Source organism: Lactuca sativa, chromosome 5, assembly GCF_002870075.4.
Source record: "Lactuca sativa cultivar Salinas chromosome 5, Lsat_Salinas_v11, whole genome shotgun sequence".
In the NCBI taxonomy this organism is placed as follows: domain Eukaryota; kingdom Viridiplantae; phylum Streptophyta; class Magnoliopsida; order Asterales; family Asteraceae; genus Lactuca; species Lactuca sativa.
The window spans coordinates 263,723,226-263,741,263 of record NC_056627.2 but is presented as its reverse complement, the minus strand read 5'-3'; positions in this window follow the sequence as shown (position 1 = coordinate 263,741,263).

Genomic DNA, 18,038 nt, shown 5'->3' with positions numbered 1-18,038 from the left:
AAGCTTAGGTAATCAAACGCATTATACTACATTATTTTTGTATGATATATTCATTGTAATCATCTAAATTTCTTATAGTTCAACTCCAAACTTGATTTATTTTCAAAAAAAATCGAAATTTCACCATTATATTCCTTTGTTTCATTTGAAATTATCTTATATATAGCCATGTAAGTGTTCACTAAAAAAATATGATGCAAGAAGAAGATAATAGTGAAATTTCTAAAATTGGGAAGTAGATCAAGTTTGAAGTTGCATTTTAAGAACTTTGAACGATTACAATGCATATATGATAAAAAAACGACATAGTGTCATGGGTTCGGGTACCTAAACTTATATACCTCTAGGGTATATTCATTTTATATATATATATATATATATATATATATATATATATATATATATATATATAGAGAGAGAGAGAGAGAGAGAGAGAGAGAGAAAGTCACAACGTATTATTGTGGGTTTTGGTACCTATCTCGATCTTAATTAAGCAGATATGTAACACCCATATTTTTTCGGTATTATTCTTTTAAATTCTTGTGTAGTGTAACACCCGTTTTCTAAAAATGTCAACTAAGACAGTTTGGGACTAACAATAGGGTTTTTTTTTAAAAAAAAAAAAAAAAAAAAAAAAAACTGTATGCCACGATGTGGCTCGTGGATGCCTACAACGTGGCATGAGTTTTTATGAAATGCGTGTTTATTATGGTTCCCACGACGTGGCAAGAAAAGTCCCACATTGTGGCAATCATTGCAAAGAATGTCAGAGTTTAGCCGATTCCAAGTTAGAGAGAATCGATTTGTCATATGGAAATATTTCCATGTACATGTCACCTTGGAACTTCATATTCAAGGGTAGGATGATATTTGGTTTTGGTTGTTGTTCGAGTTGAAATTTACGCAACGAATGATGTTCAGCAGTCATGATGTGATCAGTGAAACAGATAATGTTGCCTGAATGTTTGAATTATCGGAAGCGGCACAAGTTTTGGGTTAGTTCTTAGGTTCAGGTCGAGGGTAATGTGAGGGCCTCTTTGCATGTTCTTGTCTGAGGAAGGATTTAGGGTTTAAGCACAACCCGTACACATGATGGGGTGTAGTAGACTAGGGGGTCCGTCTCGTATCAGTTTTGTTTATCGTCTTGTAGGATGTTTGAAAGACAGTAGTTAGATCATGGCTGAAAAGACTGCAGTTGGGATGTAGAAAAGAAAGTGATTGTAAGACTATGGTTGGATAGTTGCATTCACATATAGAAGACTATGGTTGGATCATTGCAAGAAAGACTATAGATGGGCTGTAACAACGGAAGTTATTGTAATACTATGTTTGTATCATATCATTCATATATGGAAGACCATGGTTGGATCATGGCAGGAGAGACTGCAGCTCAGCTGTAGCAACATGATTGATTATAAGATTATGGTTGGATCATATCATTCACATGGGTTGAATCAGACCTTTCATGGCCTGTTTAGTAGTTCCTCTATTTAGACTTGAGGGTTGTTAGGGTCGTATTGAGGTATAGGATAGTTAGCATTTTCCCGTTGGGCATTTGTTCGGAGTTTGATATTCATATGTGTGTGCGGGCATCGGTTCTGGCAGTTAGTTGTGGAATTCACTCCTCAATCCATCCGTTAAATGGAGCAATATTGGCTTGTAGGATGGGTTTGTTCACCCATTTGTTGGTCACAACCTCGAAGTCTTTGATATTAGGGAAGGGATTGGTTTCTCTCAAGGTTGGTTAGACATAATGTGTGGACCATTATATTATCTTCGATTAAGATGTACGAGTCTTGGTCAACATTGTTGAAGTTTGGGTGGCTCTGTCTGTTTGGAGTTCGGACATGAATTTGGAGTTTTTGGATTTTGGTAAGGAAGCTAGTGCTTCTCGATGTGGATTGGTTCAGTAGTGAGCGAGCTGTCTCTTCGCCTGGTCACATGTTTCCCATTTAGGATTGGGCCAGCCTTGGGTCGGAGGGTAATGACTGTTTCGAGTTTATTTTCTAGTGTTGCAGTGGATGTGATTTCAACCTTTTAGAAGTCTCTACGTAGGTATGGTATTTGTGCATGGTTTTGGAAATCTGTGCATTGTAATTACAATTTCTAACATTTGGAGCGGCATCGTCTAGTATTGAAGGAGTAGGGATTCGAAAACTCTTAGAGGGTTTGCAGTGTGTTTTAAGAGTATTTGGTAAGGACAGATTTCGAGTATGAAATCTAAAATAAGTGGGGGGGGGGGGGGGGGGGGAGTGTTGTAACACCCATTTTCCAGAAATTTCAGCTAAAAACAATTTGGGACCAAAGATAAGGTTTTTGAAGAAAAACCCTATGTCACGACGTGGGCAATCGTTGTAGCCCAAAACCCGGTTTATCAATTAAGTCATTGAGAAGATTTAGATTTGAAGTTTTGGACTTCGATCTGTAAGGATTAAGCTCTTTATAAAAGAAATGACATTTTCCTATAGCCACGACATGGCCAATGGATAGCCACAGTGTGGTGAGGTTTAGATCCGCGGCTATTTTATCCTGGCATTGCCACAACGTGGCCAAAGAAGGCCCACGTCGTGGCAATGTCCTGCATGTTGACTTTTTGACCTTGCATTCCCACGACATGGCCAAGGAAATCCCACATCGTGGCCTTGACTTTGAATTGGTTGACAGATGAGTTTTGACCAGTTTCACCTAGGGTCGAACTTACAGGATTTAGGTTGCTGATTGGGGATTTACTTGTCTTGGTGATAGTCAATTCGTGGGACTGAGCAGTTCAGGGTATGATAGTGTTGTTGTGCTTATTTGGTTCTTCAGTTCAGGTGAATTTCTCATTATGCCGTATATCCCATTATATATCATTTGCATGATAGGGTAGAGGAAATGTTAGAGAACCTGTATGTTAGTGGTTGAGGAAACTCCTTTGTATTTATGTGTTGTATTGGACACTTAGTGTCATTGTATTCTAGATCGGTAGGGTCTTATCTATTGAGTATATGCTATTGTTAAGGCTTATGTGTCGTTAGGGTAACTGGGGTAGACCAATCATCAGTATTACATTGATTGACCAACGAAGGACTTATTGAGAAGTGGTTAATGGTAGGAAACTAAGGAGGGCTAATGGATAAGGGTATGGACAAGCATGTATTTTGCGATGTTGTTGTGTTACATGATTATATGCCAGATATATCTTGGTTTCTATGTAGTTTAAGTTGGATAGCATGAGAACTCTTGGCCTAATAACTGATTGTGATGTTCTTTTTTGATTGTTTGCTCTCGGGTGGGTCACCTATCTGATAGTCTATCTGATCCCTGACTATATATGACTTTATGATCTGATAGGAAGATTGTGGCTGGATCACAACACCGATAGGAAGATTATGGTTGGATCACAACAAAGATAGGAAGACTATGGTTAGATCACATCACTGATAGGAGGACTGTGGTTAGATCACAACATTGATAGGAAGATTGTGGTTGGATCATAACACTGATAGGAAGACTGTGGTTAGATGACAACATTGATAAGAAGACTGTGGTTGGATGACAACATTGATAAGAAGACTATGGTTGGATCATAACACTGATAGAAAGATAGTGGTTAGATCACAACAACTGTATAAAAGACCAGGGTTCCCCCTGGAAATGGAGCCAGGGTTGGACCCATATACTCCCTAGGTGTAGGCCCATATACTCCCTACGGTTGGGCCCGATACGCATGATATATGTATATGGATAAGAGATTTGATTGCTCGGCGTTAAAGTCAAGATCTTATGAGGATGCAGTGTATGTTTGATGGACTATATGGTATATACTAGGGAACTGACTATGCTTTATGCTTACGGTTATGAATTTAATCATTTTGCAGGTCGTTCGTGTGAAGAGCTCTGCGAGACTGTACACACTCATCGAAGAAATTTGTTTCCATAATTTTGTAAACTTAACTTTCATTTTCTATGGTTTTAATCAAATAAATGTTACTTTATGGTTTTGAAACAAATGTTTTAATTGGTTAATATAATTTAAAATTGAAAAATATTTTTGTAATTTTTGGGACATTACAAGTGCTTAAGATGGTTTTGAAAAGTTATGACCTAAGCTAAGCGTATGATAGTCCCATATGTCGAGCGTAGGTGAGGAATCGCTGAACGAGATTTTAATGACCTACACTGAGCATAGATTAGTTTACGTTGAGCGTAGCCGCATTAGACCAAAACCCTAAACCTAGGGTTATAAGCCTTATTTAAAGACTCTAACTTCTTGGGATCCTCCCCATGATGAACCTCTACCCTCCTTAACAGCCACCTTGAAACCCTAGCCACCTTTTTGTGAGTTTTGAGCTATTAGAGTGATTTATGTGCTCATTACAAGGAAGAGGTGTATTGTGGAACCCCTTGGAAGCCCCAATATTTGTACATCCGGAATTTGCAACCCATCCTCCATCTCCAGAAGGTATAAAGTTTCTATCTTGATGCATATTCATGTTAGATCTTTTTGGCCATAAGATTCTATGCATTTTGTGCCCATAATTTTGGTCTTTGTAAGTATGAATTACTCCACACCATGTGAGTGTCATTTTCAGATGTATTTGGGATTGTGGAATAATAAAATTGAGAGTTTGGACACGTTCAAATATCCTTGTATGAGTTTTTGAGAAATAGTTGACTTTATGGATTTAGGGTTTGGTTTTGTGCTCTTTTTAGCCATGCAAATGGATAAAGTCAAAGACTTTATCCATTAATTCGTCCATTAAGCAATATTTGACTTTATGGATTTTGGGTTGGTTTTGTGCTCTTTTTAGCCGTGAAAATGGATAAAGTTAGAGACTTTATCTGTTAAGACATTATTTGAATCAGATCTAAAAGTTTGAGAGGCTAACCTTCTACATTAAGAACTTAATGAAAATTTTGGACTTTAGGGGGATTTGCTGAGCATAGATCTCTGTACACTGATTGTAGACTTGGAATTGCCTGTTTTATCACCTAGAGCCTTATGTCGAGCGTGGAGTAGTATGTTACATTGAGCGTAGGTCATCTGAGGGTTAACTGTTGACTTTTTTCTAGTTGAACTTTTGGTTAATTGTGTTAGGATTTAGTCTTGTGAGGGAAAAGAGTTATTTTGCCCAATGGAGGATTAGCTATGAACCAAGACTCTTTGTAAGTTAATTATTGCCTTTTTTGTTAATTAAGGTTTTATTATGTGTATGATTAGCATGAGGTGACTCGATATCACCAACTTTCTAATCTCGCGAGCTAAGGTGTAGTATACTATGATTTGAGATATGAGTCTTCTCACTATACTATGTAGAATGTTAGATTATATTTGTGACTTTTGGATGTATGTTGGGAGGGTCCGGTTATGTGTTTTGGAAGGGGCCTATATTGGTATGTGGTATTTTATGGAACTCACTAAGCTTCATGCTTACGGTTTAAAGTTTTCTTTTTTAGGTACTTTTAGTAGCAAGGGAAAGGAGCCAACATGATTGTATTGTATCCACCGATGGTTTCCACACCTTACAATTTTGGGATTACTATGATGTTTTCATAAAACCGTAAACTCATGTTTTAGATTTCTTGACTTGTAGTATTATGGAACGGTTTTTATGCTTTAAAAATGAAAAAATTTCTTAGTGTTTTTTGGAGGTTTCAAGTTGGTATCAGAGTCTTGGTTTGAGGGATTTAGGCACACCCTAAGGTCTGTTTGAACTCAAACCGAGGAATTATAAAATCTTTTGCAAGAAAACAATTTTCTAAAAAGGGTTTTATAAAGAAAATGGGTGCAATGCATGCAATCAATCTTTGCTCAAGTTAGTGGTCCTTAAATACCCATACATGAACGTTAAGTTCATTATTATATGAATTGCATGCTAGAAGTTAAGCTAGGGATCTGGTCACGATCTCGGATACTAACATTTCAACCGTCAATCTAAATGACGTTATTGTGACTGTTGCTCACCTCAAAGGAAAGCAAGACATTAAAACCAGCATCGGAACCTTCAATGCAGCCTTAAATTTATTGAAAGATGACATTGCTGAATTTGGTCGTTTTGATGTTTAGTTTACTTCATTGTTCGAAATTGATAAGCTCCTTGATCCAATCGACACTAAGCTGGAAGAAATTGATTTGCTGAATGAAGGTCCTGTCTCAGAACCAAAGCTCAAATACATCTATAAAAGGAAGAATTCAGAAAAGGAGTTCTTCAGAGTTAGACAAAAGCACTTGTTTCACACCAGTGTGCTTTAAAAAATCATTGCCAAAACTTCCAAGCTCGATGCTTTCAAACAAGTCAAGAAACAATTGATCAAGCAACTCAATTGGTGGAGTGAAATCAGAAGTTGGCTGCGAACAACATATATATATATATATATATATATATATATATATATATATATATATATATATATATATATATATTTGAATTTGGAGATCATATATGAAAGCTTATTAATTGTCGAGATTACTTAAGGGGATATTGTTAGTTCAATACAAGTGATCCTTTGGCAATTTGAATTACCCAGTTCTGAGATAGTCGCCATTCCGATGAAGTGTAAAATGGAGTGATCCAAGATAATGTAGTCATCCGAGCTAATGGACTTTCCGAAATGAAGAGAAGACTAATTAATCCTAGTTTTGTACTATTTTGTCTTGATGTGTTTTGTCTTATATTTTTGTAGCGCATGAAGGAGACAAAGGTCAACCATACCAATGTGTCAGGTGGTTGATATGTAGTTAGCTTTTAGTACAAAAATACTCCTTATGTGATTGGCCCTATGTTTGTATAAGTAGGACCATCACCCTATGTAATTCGATGAACCTTTTTCACCGTTTTTCCCAATTTCTAAGTATGAAATCAAGAATCATTCAATCAATTATTTTCTCTAATTCTCTTTGTTCTTGTTCATACTGATAAAGTAACGACCGTGTGTCTTGCTAGATTAGTCATAGTTTGTAATCACTCTGGTCAACCATTGTAAGCTTTATATGAATGAATAAGAAAGGATTATTCATATATTTATGTGCTTATGTGTTATACGATATTTTATAAGTATTTAATAATGAAATAAATAAGATTAAAATACGTGTCGAAAATAAATGGTTATTTAGGACAAATAATCTTAACCTGTGTGTAGTATACGTAGCAAGGATTTCGGAGAAATAAGGAGCATTCAAATCCAACTTCATATGAAAAAGTTATCCATCCTTGAAGTTTTACGATTAAACCGGTACAACTCTACGTATCGCAAAAATTAAATTTTTGATAAAGTACTTTTAGCCTAAGTGATCTAAATGAAATTCATAGTAGTCGTTAAACCGATAGCATGAATATAAAAAACGTCTAAATCTGAATTCATAATAGGAAGTTATGCTTTTTTTAAGATTCATTACAACTCTGAAATGGAATTTTATATCGGTCGATTTCTAGCCAAAAAAATCTAAATGAGAGTTGAAGATCTCGTCCATAGCTATCTGTCGATATAAAGATAGTCGAGAACGGATATACTTATGAGAGTGTTATTATTTTTCCACGGACTTTAACAGTATAAAAATGTAAAAATATAACTTTAAAAATAAATTCAAAATTAGCCGACAGATTCTAAATGAAAGTTGTAGATCTCGTCGATAGCTACACGTGGATACAAAACCAGTCGAAAATGGAGCTCATATGAACAAGCTATGGGGTTTTTATGAAAAGCAAAAAAAACTTGCGCGCAGTCGCGCACAATGACCAGATGCACGACCCGTACTGACACACCACCCAAATCGCGACATGCGACACCATAAGAAAGTGACATGCCACCCCTTCCGACCATATGCGCGGTGCGAACCTTATCTATGCACGACACATATTTCAAAAATTCCTATGAATAGCTCCATTCTGTATATGCTGCTGATATCTTGCCCCCACAACCCCTCTCTCTGAGTTCTCCCTCACGTAGCCCAATTTTCCTTAGTTTTCTAGTAGTCGACGAAGCCATGCGGTCCCCTGAAGTATCCGAATAGTAGTAGCTATCTATTAAAACCTCCCGAGTCGGAGTTATTCCCACATAATTCCTAGTTTTCATTAGATTACTCTGTAAGGCAAGCTGCTTATTTATTTTAAGTGTAAATTTTAGTTAGAACCTATAAATAAGATTTATCAATGATTTCAGTTCATTATAATGGTTGATCTACTTACGGGAGTGATGTCTAGGTTGGATTTAGTAAGGTGTTTAAAGTGGGATTTCCAAACAGTATACTCTGTATACCAAACGAACCATACCCCTGATATGATCCTACTTGGTTATTCCATACTTGATAGATATTGATGTACACATTGGGATTATTGAGGAATCTAGACTATCATTACATGTTCGCTAGGATTATGAAACTAGACTAGGATTTAGTACTTTATATGTTTAGGTATTTAAGAAGTGTTAAGGCGAAGCGTTGCCCTAACCCTATGTCACCTACTTTTGTCACATGAGTGTGTAGTTAGTTTAAAGAATATAATTTAGTAAAAGTATCTTCTAAATGTTATATGTTTTATTTATATTGTGAGCTACTTGTATACCTATAAAAGTACTGCTTATTAGGAACTGTATTGGACATAGTTTGTCTTTAGTATAAGTTTGGATTAGTTATAATAAGACTTGCATAAGGTGTAGAACATCATGCTAATACTCACCTCTATAACTGTAGAACATCATCACAATAATGAGGAGTGGCAGAGTCGTCAATAACGAAGGAGGTCCATTACCTCAAAACCCCGGAGCAGGAGTTACTCAGTTCACAATGAATGAAGCTAGAACAATAATGCAAGAAATGCTCGATCAGCAATAACGTGAGTTTAAGGAGCTATTAGCTCAGGAACTAGCATGATAGTTGATGAGTACATTGATGCTTTCAATGATAGTTGATGAGTGCACCGATGCTTTCAATGATAAGCGTCTTCTCCAAGATTAATCTCAGGCCAGGCTATCACCAGTTGAAGATAAGAGAGGAAGACATTTGAATGATAGCCTTTGGAACAAGGTATGGACACTATGAATTCCTTATTATGTCCTTCGGAGTAACAAATGCTCCATCGACATTCATGGATCTAATGCATCGATTTTGTAAACCTTTTCCCGATAAATTAGTAATAGTGTTCATTGATGATATCTTGATTTACTCCAAAAATAATCAAGATCATGGTAAACACCTATGAGAAGTAATGGAAGTCTTAAATAGGGAGAAGCTTTATGCAAAGTTCTCCAAGTGTGACTTTTTGATATGGGAGATACACTTCTTGGGTCATACTGTTAACCAGGAAGGAATTATGGTTGGCCCAGCAACGATAGAAGCCGTTGTGAATTAGGAAAAGCTAAAGAGTCTTATAGAAATTTGTAGTTTCCCAGGATTGGCAGACTACTATCAAAGGTTCACCAAAAATTTCTCTTCTATTGTAGCTCCATTGACAAACCTGACCAAAAAGGGAGTTGCATATACTTGGAGCGAGAAGCAAGAAAAAGCTTTTGGTGAACTGAAGAAAAGGTTATGTGAAGCACCAATCCTCGCCCTACTAGGAGGAACTAATGGCTTATCAGTTTTTAGTGATGCTTTTAAGATTGGACTGGGATGTGTTCTTACATATATGGACAAAGTAGTAGCTTACGCCTCGAGAAAATTAAAGCCCCATGAGTAGAATTATCCAAAACATGATCTAGAGCTTGCAACAGTGGTTTTTTCCATAAAGATCTAGAGACATTATCTTTACCGAACCAAATGCAAACTATTTACAGATCATTAAATCCTTCAATATCGCTTCACATAGAAGGAATTGAATATGAGGCAGAGACGATGGTTTGAGCTACTCAAGGACTACGATTAAGAGACACTTTACTACCCCGATAAAGCAAATATAATAGATGAAGCCTTAAGTTGTATAGTGATTCTGGAAGGGAATAGAGCTATATTGTTGCAGATTGGAGTGATCTCAACGATTGTGGAAAAGATCAAGGAAGCTCAGATAAGGGCTCTGGAAGAATATAATAAGAAGGAAGAACATCTAGTCAAGATGTTTGTATTCAAAGAAGATAAACATGGTTTAAAGACGTTTAAGAATCACATTTAGGTGCCAGAATTGGGTGGTATATGAGATCTTCTTATGGAAGAATCCCATAAGACCATGTATTTTATACACTCAGATAGTACCAAAATGTACTTCGACTTAAAACCCTATTATTAATGGCCGACAATGAAGGTCGATGTGGCAACTTACATATCAGAATGCGTAATTTGTGCAAGAGTAAAGGCACAAAATCAGAAGCGATATGGGGATTTGGAACCCTTACTAGAACCCATAGGGAAGTGGGATGATGTTACCATGTATTTTATAACAATGTTTCCAAATACAAAGAGACGTCATGAAATGATATGGGTTGTAGTAGACCGACTTACGAAGAGTGCGCATTTCACAACCGTAGGGAGAATTTGTCTATGCAGATTTTGGCAGAGACATATGTAAGGGAAATCATTAGGATCCATAGAGTACCTTTATCTATCATGTCAGATAAGGACAGTCGATTCACTTCCAGATTCTGGAAGAGTTTACAGGAAGAAATGGCACGAAGTTGTGTTTGAGTACTACTTATCGTCCACAAACAGATGGACAGAATGAAAGAACTATCCAAATATTAAAAGATATGTTGTGGGCTTGTGCCTTAGAATTTTCTGGTAGCCGGGATGACTACATATCACTGGCCGAATTTGTCTACAAGAATAGTTATCACTCAAGCATCAGGATGCCTCCTTATGAAGCATTGTATGGAAGGAAGTTCCATACACCATTGTGTTAGTTGGAAGCAGGAGAGAAACACTTTGCAGGTCCTGAGATAGTACATCAAACATAAGAGAAGTTAAAAGTGATCAAGGAAAGAATGTTAGCTGCTCAATGTCATAAGAAAAAAGCTATGCATACAAGAAGTGATGACCAATAACATTTGTTTTGGGTGATCAAGTGTTACTTAAAGTCTCACCATGGAATGGACTTATTAGATTTGGGAAGTGTGGAAAGTTGAGTCCTCGTTTTATAGGACCATTCAAGGTACTTCAATGGATTGGGAATCAAGCTTACAAGCTTGAATTGCCCACTGAACCGGAAGGTCTCTATAATACATTTCATGTTTGTTAGTTGAGGAAGTACTCGGGAGAAGAATTGGATATGCTACCACTTTCAGAATTAAGGATTGATGAAAATAAAAGGCTAGTTGAAGAGCCTAAAGCAATAGTTGACCATAAGAGAAAGAAATTACGTCATAAGATGATTGACTTGGTACTAGTGTGATGGAAACACACAATAGGGCTGAACCTCACATGGGAAATAGAAAGCAAAATGAAAAGTCCCAACCCTCATTTGTTTGTTGTTGCATTATTCTGTGATGGAATCATCCTAAGGGGAGATAAGTGTAATGCCCACATTTCCTGCTAGATTAGTCATAGTCTGTAATCACTTTGGTCAACTTCTGTAATCTTTATATAAATGAATAAGAAATGATTATTCATATATTTATGTGCATATGTGTTATACGATATATTATAAGTATTTAATAATGAAATAAATAAAATTTAACATCGAAAATAAATGGTTATTTATGATAAATAATCTTAACCTAGTTGTAGTATACGTAACGGATTCTGGAGATATAAGGAGCATTCAAATCCAGCATCGTATGAAGAAGTTATGCTTCCTCGAAGTTTCGCGATTAAACCAGTACGCCTCTGCGTATCATAAAAAGTAAATTTCTTATAAATTACTTTTTAGCCTAAGTGATCTAAACGAAAGTCATATTAGTCATTAAACCGAGAGTTTTCATATAGAGAACGTCTAAGTCTAACTTCGTGAGAGGAAGTTATGATTTTTATAAGATTCAGCATAGCAGTATACAATTCAAAAGTCGAATTTTATATCAGTTGATTTTTAGCCAAAACGATCTAAATGAGAGTTGAAGATCTCGTCCAACCCTATGCATTGATATAAAGACATTCGAGAACAGATATCGTACGAGAAGGTTATGATTTTTACACGAACTTTAACAATCTAAGCTTGTAAAAAATATAACTTTTAATTAAATAGCTCCATTTCATATATGTTGCTCGTATCTTGCCCCTACAACCCCTCTCTCTGAGTTCCCGTAGCAAAATTTTCCTTAGTTTTTGGTAATCAGCGAAGCCCTGACACCCCTGAAGTACTCGACAAGTAGTAGCTATCTAGTAGAAGCTCTCGATTCGGAGTTCTGCCCGTATGATTCCCAATTTTCATTAGATTACGCTATAAGTCAAGCTACAATTATTTATTTTGAGTGTAACTTTTAATTATAGCCATAGTCGTTATTATGAACCTAAAATTATGATTTATCAACCATTACATGTCATTATACTTATTGGTCTACTTACAGTAGTGATGTATAGGTTGGATTTTGGTGACGTGTTTAAAATGGGATTTCCAAACAGTATACTCTATATACCAAACAGACCCTACCTCCGATAAGATCCTACCTAGTTATTCCTTACTTGATAGATCTTAATGTAGACATTATAATTATTAAGGAATCTAGACTATCATTAAATAGTTGCCAGGATTATTAAACTAGACTAAGACTTAGTGCTTTATTTGTTTAGGTCTTTGAGAAGTGTTAAGGCGAAGCGCTGCACTAACCTCAAGTCACCTACTTTTGCCAGGTGAGTGCGTAGTTACTTTTAAGAACATAATTTCCTAAAAGTATATATTTAATGCTATATGTTTTATTTATACTCTTTGGTACTTGTATACCTATAATAGTACCACGTACTAGGAACTGTATTGGACATAGTTTTCCTTTAGTATACGTATGGATTAGTTATAATAAGACATGAATAAGGTGTTTAGTTCCCAATAAGTTGGACAATAATTGGGTATTTGTTAATCTATGACCATTCCGTCGTCTGAATTTCTTGTTCTGTGATTCCCTAAGAATACATGTAGTTTTGAGGGTCAACACAAGGTTGATAAGAGTTACAGGTTTTCTGTTAACAACAGTGATACTTTTAAAACTTTCAAAAAGTACTTTCTTTGTAAGTAAATCCATACTTAAAATTGTGTTTGTAAACAGTCTTTGAATAAACTTTGAAAACCAAAAGGTGTCTTTGCATAAGTAAAACCACACTTAAAATTGTTTTAAGAGAAACCAAGTCCATGGTTTATAGTGAGAGGGAGAGAGAGATATATATTCTAGTTAATTTTTACAGTGAGTCCTATAACCGAGCTATATGAATGAATGTACCCCCTACAACGTTTCATTGTATGTCATAGAACGATTGTAGATACTTATCACCCCCTTCGATTGATCAGTCAAGGTTGTAGCTATAAACCGCAGGTGGGGATGTCAACCTAATATATATATCTACACATATGTATCTCAATCTGAGGATTAACGGTTATAGTGGTGTGGGTATGCTAGGTGATTAAACTTAGTTAATGAATAGTGTCTCACTATAAAGCCCTTAACTAAGGCATGTGAATAGCTCTCAACGCTTACTTATATGTGGATAAGTCACTAGGCATAACGATTTGCATAAAGTTTATAAAATTCGAGCATGTTTGGAATATACGTAAAGGTGTAATGTACTCAATTTTATAAAGAGGTACATTTCAAAGATGTGATCATAAGTACATGTATAAGATCTAAGTTATAATCACTATAACTTATATATATATATATATATATATATATATATATATATATATATATATATATATATATATATATATGCATGAAATAAGTTTGATCTATGAAATACTACAAAGGTGATAGTGTTTTATGACATGCTTTTTATGACTTACATTGTCACCTAAAATCATAAAAATAGTAGTAACTAGCATACGTCCTTATAACTAGTTGTTTTATCTTAAACAACATGACATATGTGTATATAAAGATTGAAAATGAGATTTTGTGTACATAATCATGTCACATGTCAATATCACATTTTGTAACTGGATGTAAGTTTTCACAAAAAATGATAACTTTGTTTGTAATATGTTTTACATAAACCAAATGTATGAACACATGTATCCCCCCCCCCCCAAGATATGTAAAAACATTAAGAAGGGGCCGTAAACACTTTGAAGCGTGAACTCGGGTTAGATAAGAAGACGATTTGTTCCAGGAAGCACCGTGAGAACATAAACAAGTAAAACTATAAAGCAAGAATGTTTTAGGCTTGAAATAAACTCCACAAAGCAGCAATAAACTCAAGCCTAGCACATGGAAACACCACAGAAAATGGCACACAAAAATGCCAGCAAGGTGGTGGTCGTGGGTGGTTTTGCAACGACAGGAAAGTGGCAGCGAGGGGGCTACTCTGGCAGCCCTTTTTGGCTATTTTGGCGTCTAACAACGAGGGGAAGTAGGTGGCAGGGGGTTTAGGGGTGGTGTTTTAAGGCCAAAACAGTGGGGAAGAAGAGGTGGGGTTGTGGTGGTTTACGGTGACCAATACCACCTCCGGCGAGGTTGTTTCTAACCGAAAGAAGAAGCAAGAAGTGGGAGAGTTTGAGAGGTGATTTATATGCATTAGTGATAAAAATGGAGTTCCAACGTCCCATTTTATAGTGTTTATCAAGCCTTGCTAGTCAAGATGTGCACCATGCTCTCATTGAAAGTCAAACACTCTAAGATCACCCATGCTTTGTACTAGAATAAGGAGTACACTCAATATAAGTAAGAGGGAGGTGTTTGGACGTGGGGATGAAGGAAAAGGAGAAAGTTGGCTGATTTTGATCATGTCATGCAAGGATGGTGGGCCATGGTGATGTCACACATGGCAAAAAGTCCCAAAAATCCTTCTAGTTTTACGTGCCAAAATCCTGAAGTCTAATATTTTTTTCGAAAGTTTCATATGATAGAATAGACTTCAAGGATTCCAAAAACTCAAACGGATTAATTTTTAGAGTTGTAGAACTCCGGGAAATCACATTTAAATATTCGCGTCTAATTGAACCGAAACATCCAATTTTACGAATTTTGCAAATATTTTTACTAAAAATATTTTGTGAATAGAATTAAATCTTAGACCATACTTTAAGTTCGAAAATGCTTCCGATCTGAGGTGTGCAAGTGCCTTAACGGATAGAAACGGTTATAGGAGTTTTAAGAAAATCGGTGTTATACTAGTTTGTTTTCTTATAACGGTCCTATCTTTTCCATGCGAACTTCATTTTGGACATTATTTATTTTTCGTAAATAGGTGAACATATACTACGAGACTAGAGCGTTTGCTTCACTTACAACTACTTAACATGAGTTTTTAGTTTTTCGACGTATTAACCAGGGTTGTAGTTTGTGCTTTGTGATTCGTTTAAGATTTTCCATAATTGGAACTAAGATATCATTTCATATCTTATTATCATTGTAATGATCCTATTTATTTTTCAAAATATGCATTAAAACCCAATAAGTCAGATTACAAAGAAATTCGACGTGAATTGACTGTCTATAGTTTTAGACCTAAATTCTAGGATGTCATAGTTTCGTACATGTGGGGCTCCTAAGTTATTTAGGAAGAAGGAATCCATTGTTATCAGGAGGTGGTTGGCGGACATCACGAACACTTTCCAACCTAGCTCATGTCCCGAGGACGCGAATACTAGACTTGCATCCTGTCTTTCGAAGGATAGATCCCGTGACTGGTGGGAGGAGGTAGGTCATGCCTTAGGAAGTATGGCTATTGAGGCGACGACTTGGGATGATGTTGTGGTGAGATTCAAGCCTGAGTTTGCACCAGTGATTGAGGGACAACAACTAGAAAGAGAGTTTCAGGAACTCCGGCAGACTAGTAAGTCAGTGGTGGAGATTACAGCCATGTTCCGAGAGAGGGCTTTGTTAGTTCCGCGGTATGTGGCGGATAAGGAGATGAAGAAAGCCAGGTACCATTATATGTTGAAGGATGATATATGGGATTTTGTGAGTGTGTTCAGCTGCAAGATATTGGAGGATGATAGTTTGGGCTCGCGAGTGGGAGATTGATCTGGAGACAGTGAGGAAGAGGAAGTCAATTTAGGCACATGTATCGGAGGGCTCGGGTAAGAAGCCCAAGGTTGTTGATTCGTGTTCGAAGGGCCAGCAGGGTAAGGGGTCGATGCGGCAGGTGCGGCTGGATGTACGAGGGGGCATGCAGGGTAGGTGGTTCCGCATTTTATAAGTACGACAAGACTAGTCATTACGGCAGGGATTGCATTGTCACTACCACCACCCAGGGATCGGGTCAGATTTCCTTCCATTGCAATCAAAGAGGCTACAAGAAGGCTGATTGTCCATGTTTAGCAGAAGGGGGGAGCAGTTGCAGCACCCGCTTCTATGACATTAAGGATCACTGATGGCTGCCAGGGTAAGACGGAGGCGCCAGTCGTGAGGAGTCGAGATTTCCAGCTAACAGTCAAGGAGGCTCATGCAACACCAGATGTGGTTATTGGGGTGTTCCTAGTGAACAGTGTTCCAGCGTTGGTTCTATTTGATTCAAGCACCACCTGATCATATGTATCTCTTGCGCTTAGTAAGAGGTTCGATGACGCTCCTAGGGAGCTTGATTATCCATTAGAGGTACAGATCACCGACGATCGTCCAGTGCGAATATCGAGGGATCGTCAGGTTTGTGTTTTGGAGTTATTTAGCGAGCGGTATCTGATTGATTTTGTTCCTATTCCTTTGCACGAGAGAAAGGTTATCCTAGTTAGCATGGTGAGGGTGCCCAGTGTGGACCAACTCTTTGTTCAGCCACGAGAGCTAGGAGATATTTGCAGCAGGGTTGTTCTGGTTTTGTGACTTATGTACTGGATACCAGACAGAAGACACAGAAGACGATTGATGATGTGCCTATGATTCGAGATTACCCAGATGTGTTCCCGAAGGATTTTCTTGGAGTGCCTCCGTAGAGTCAAGTTGAGTTTAGTGTTGATATGGTCCCAAGTGGGGCTCTGATAGCCAAGGCACCTTATCGATTGGCACCACCGGAGATGCAGGAGTTGTCTACACAGCTACATTAGATGTTAGACAAGGGTTTTGGAAGGCCGAGTAGCTCACCCTAGGGAGCGCCGATACTATTTCTGAAGAAGAAAGATGGATCCTACAAGATGTGCACCGACTACCAGGAGCTAAAAAAGTTAACGGTGAAGAACCGTTATCTACTTCTGAGGATTGATGACTTGTTCGACCAGTTTCAGGGTGCGTCTTGGTTCTCCAAGATTGATCTGCGTTCAGGCTATCATCATATTGATGGGTTTTACTATCACATCCCTATGGTGCACATACAACCCTAATGCTTTGGATCTAAGTTTTCTCTAATTATACATGCATTTTTTTTCCAAATCATGAAGCCTAACTAGCATGCAACTTGACATTTGAATCATAAAAACTAGTTAGAATAATACCTTTTGTTGTAGCTTGTTGAAGTTGGCCTTTCAAGAGCTTAGCAATCCAAGTGTGATGCCTCAAATGGTTAAAAAAACACCAAGAGCAAATTGAGGAACTTGACAGATGTTAGGAGAACACAAAAATCGGCTATACTCTTGTTGTATCACATGTGTATCTGAATTTTGGGGCCTAAGGAGTTACATATATAGTGTACAATTCTAAGAGTCATATTGTAAACCCTAATTCTTACACTTAGGCTGATGATCCATAACCATTTGATAACTCTTTGGACTAACTTAGTCCATCACCAATTAATCATGGATCATTAGCCCAAACTATATGTACCATTGATTTACATAATTAGTCCCTGTAAATTTAATTACTCTCTTTTGATCACTAAATTAATTCCAAATTAATTCTTGATCAATACCAATTAAATAATATGATTCTTCAATTAATACATTATACTTATAATATATTAATAAATCACAAATAACCTCTTTCTCAAAATCCATCCTATCAAATTGCTTTGGAGAATGCAACCCATAATGGACCATGCTACTATCGGGTCAAGTACTTACCAATTATAGTTATGGGCTTAGACACCTAATCCAACACATATGAGGGTTCGAAATAAGTAT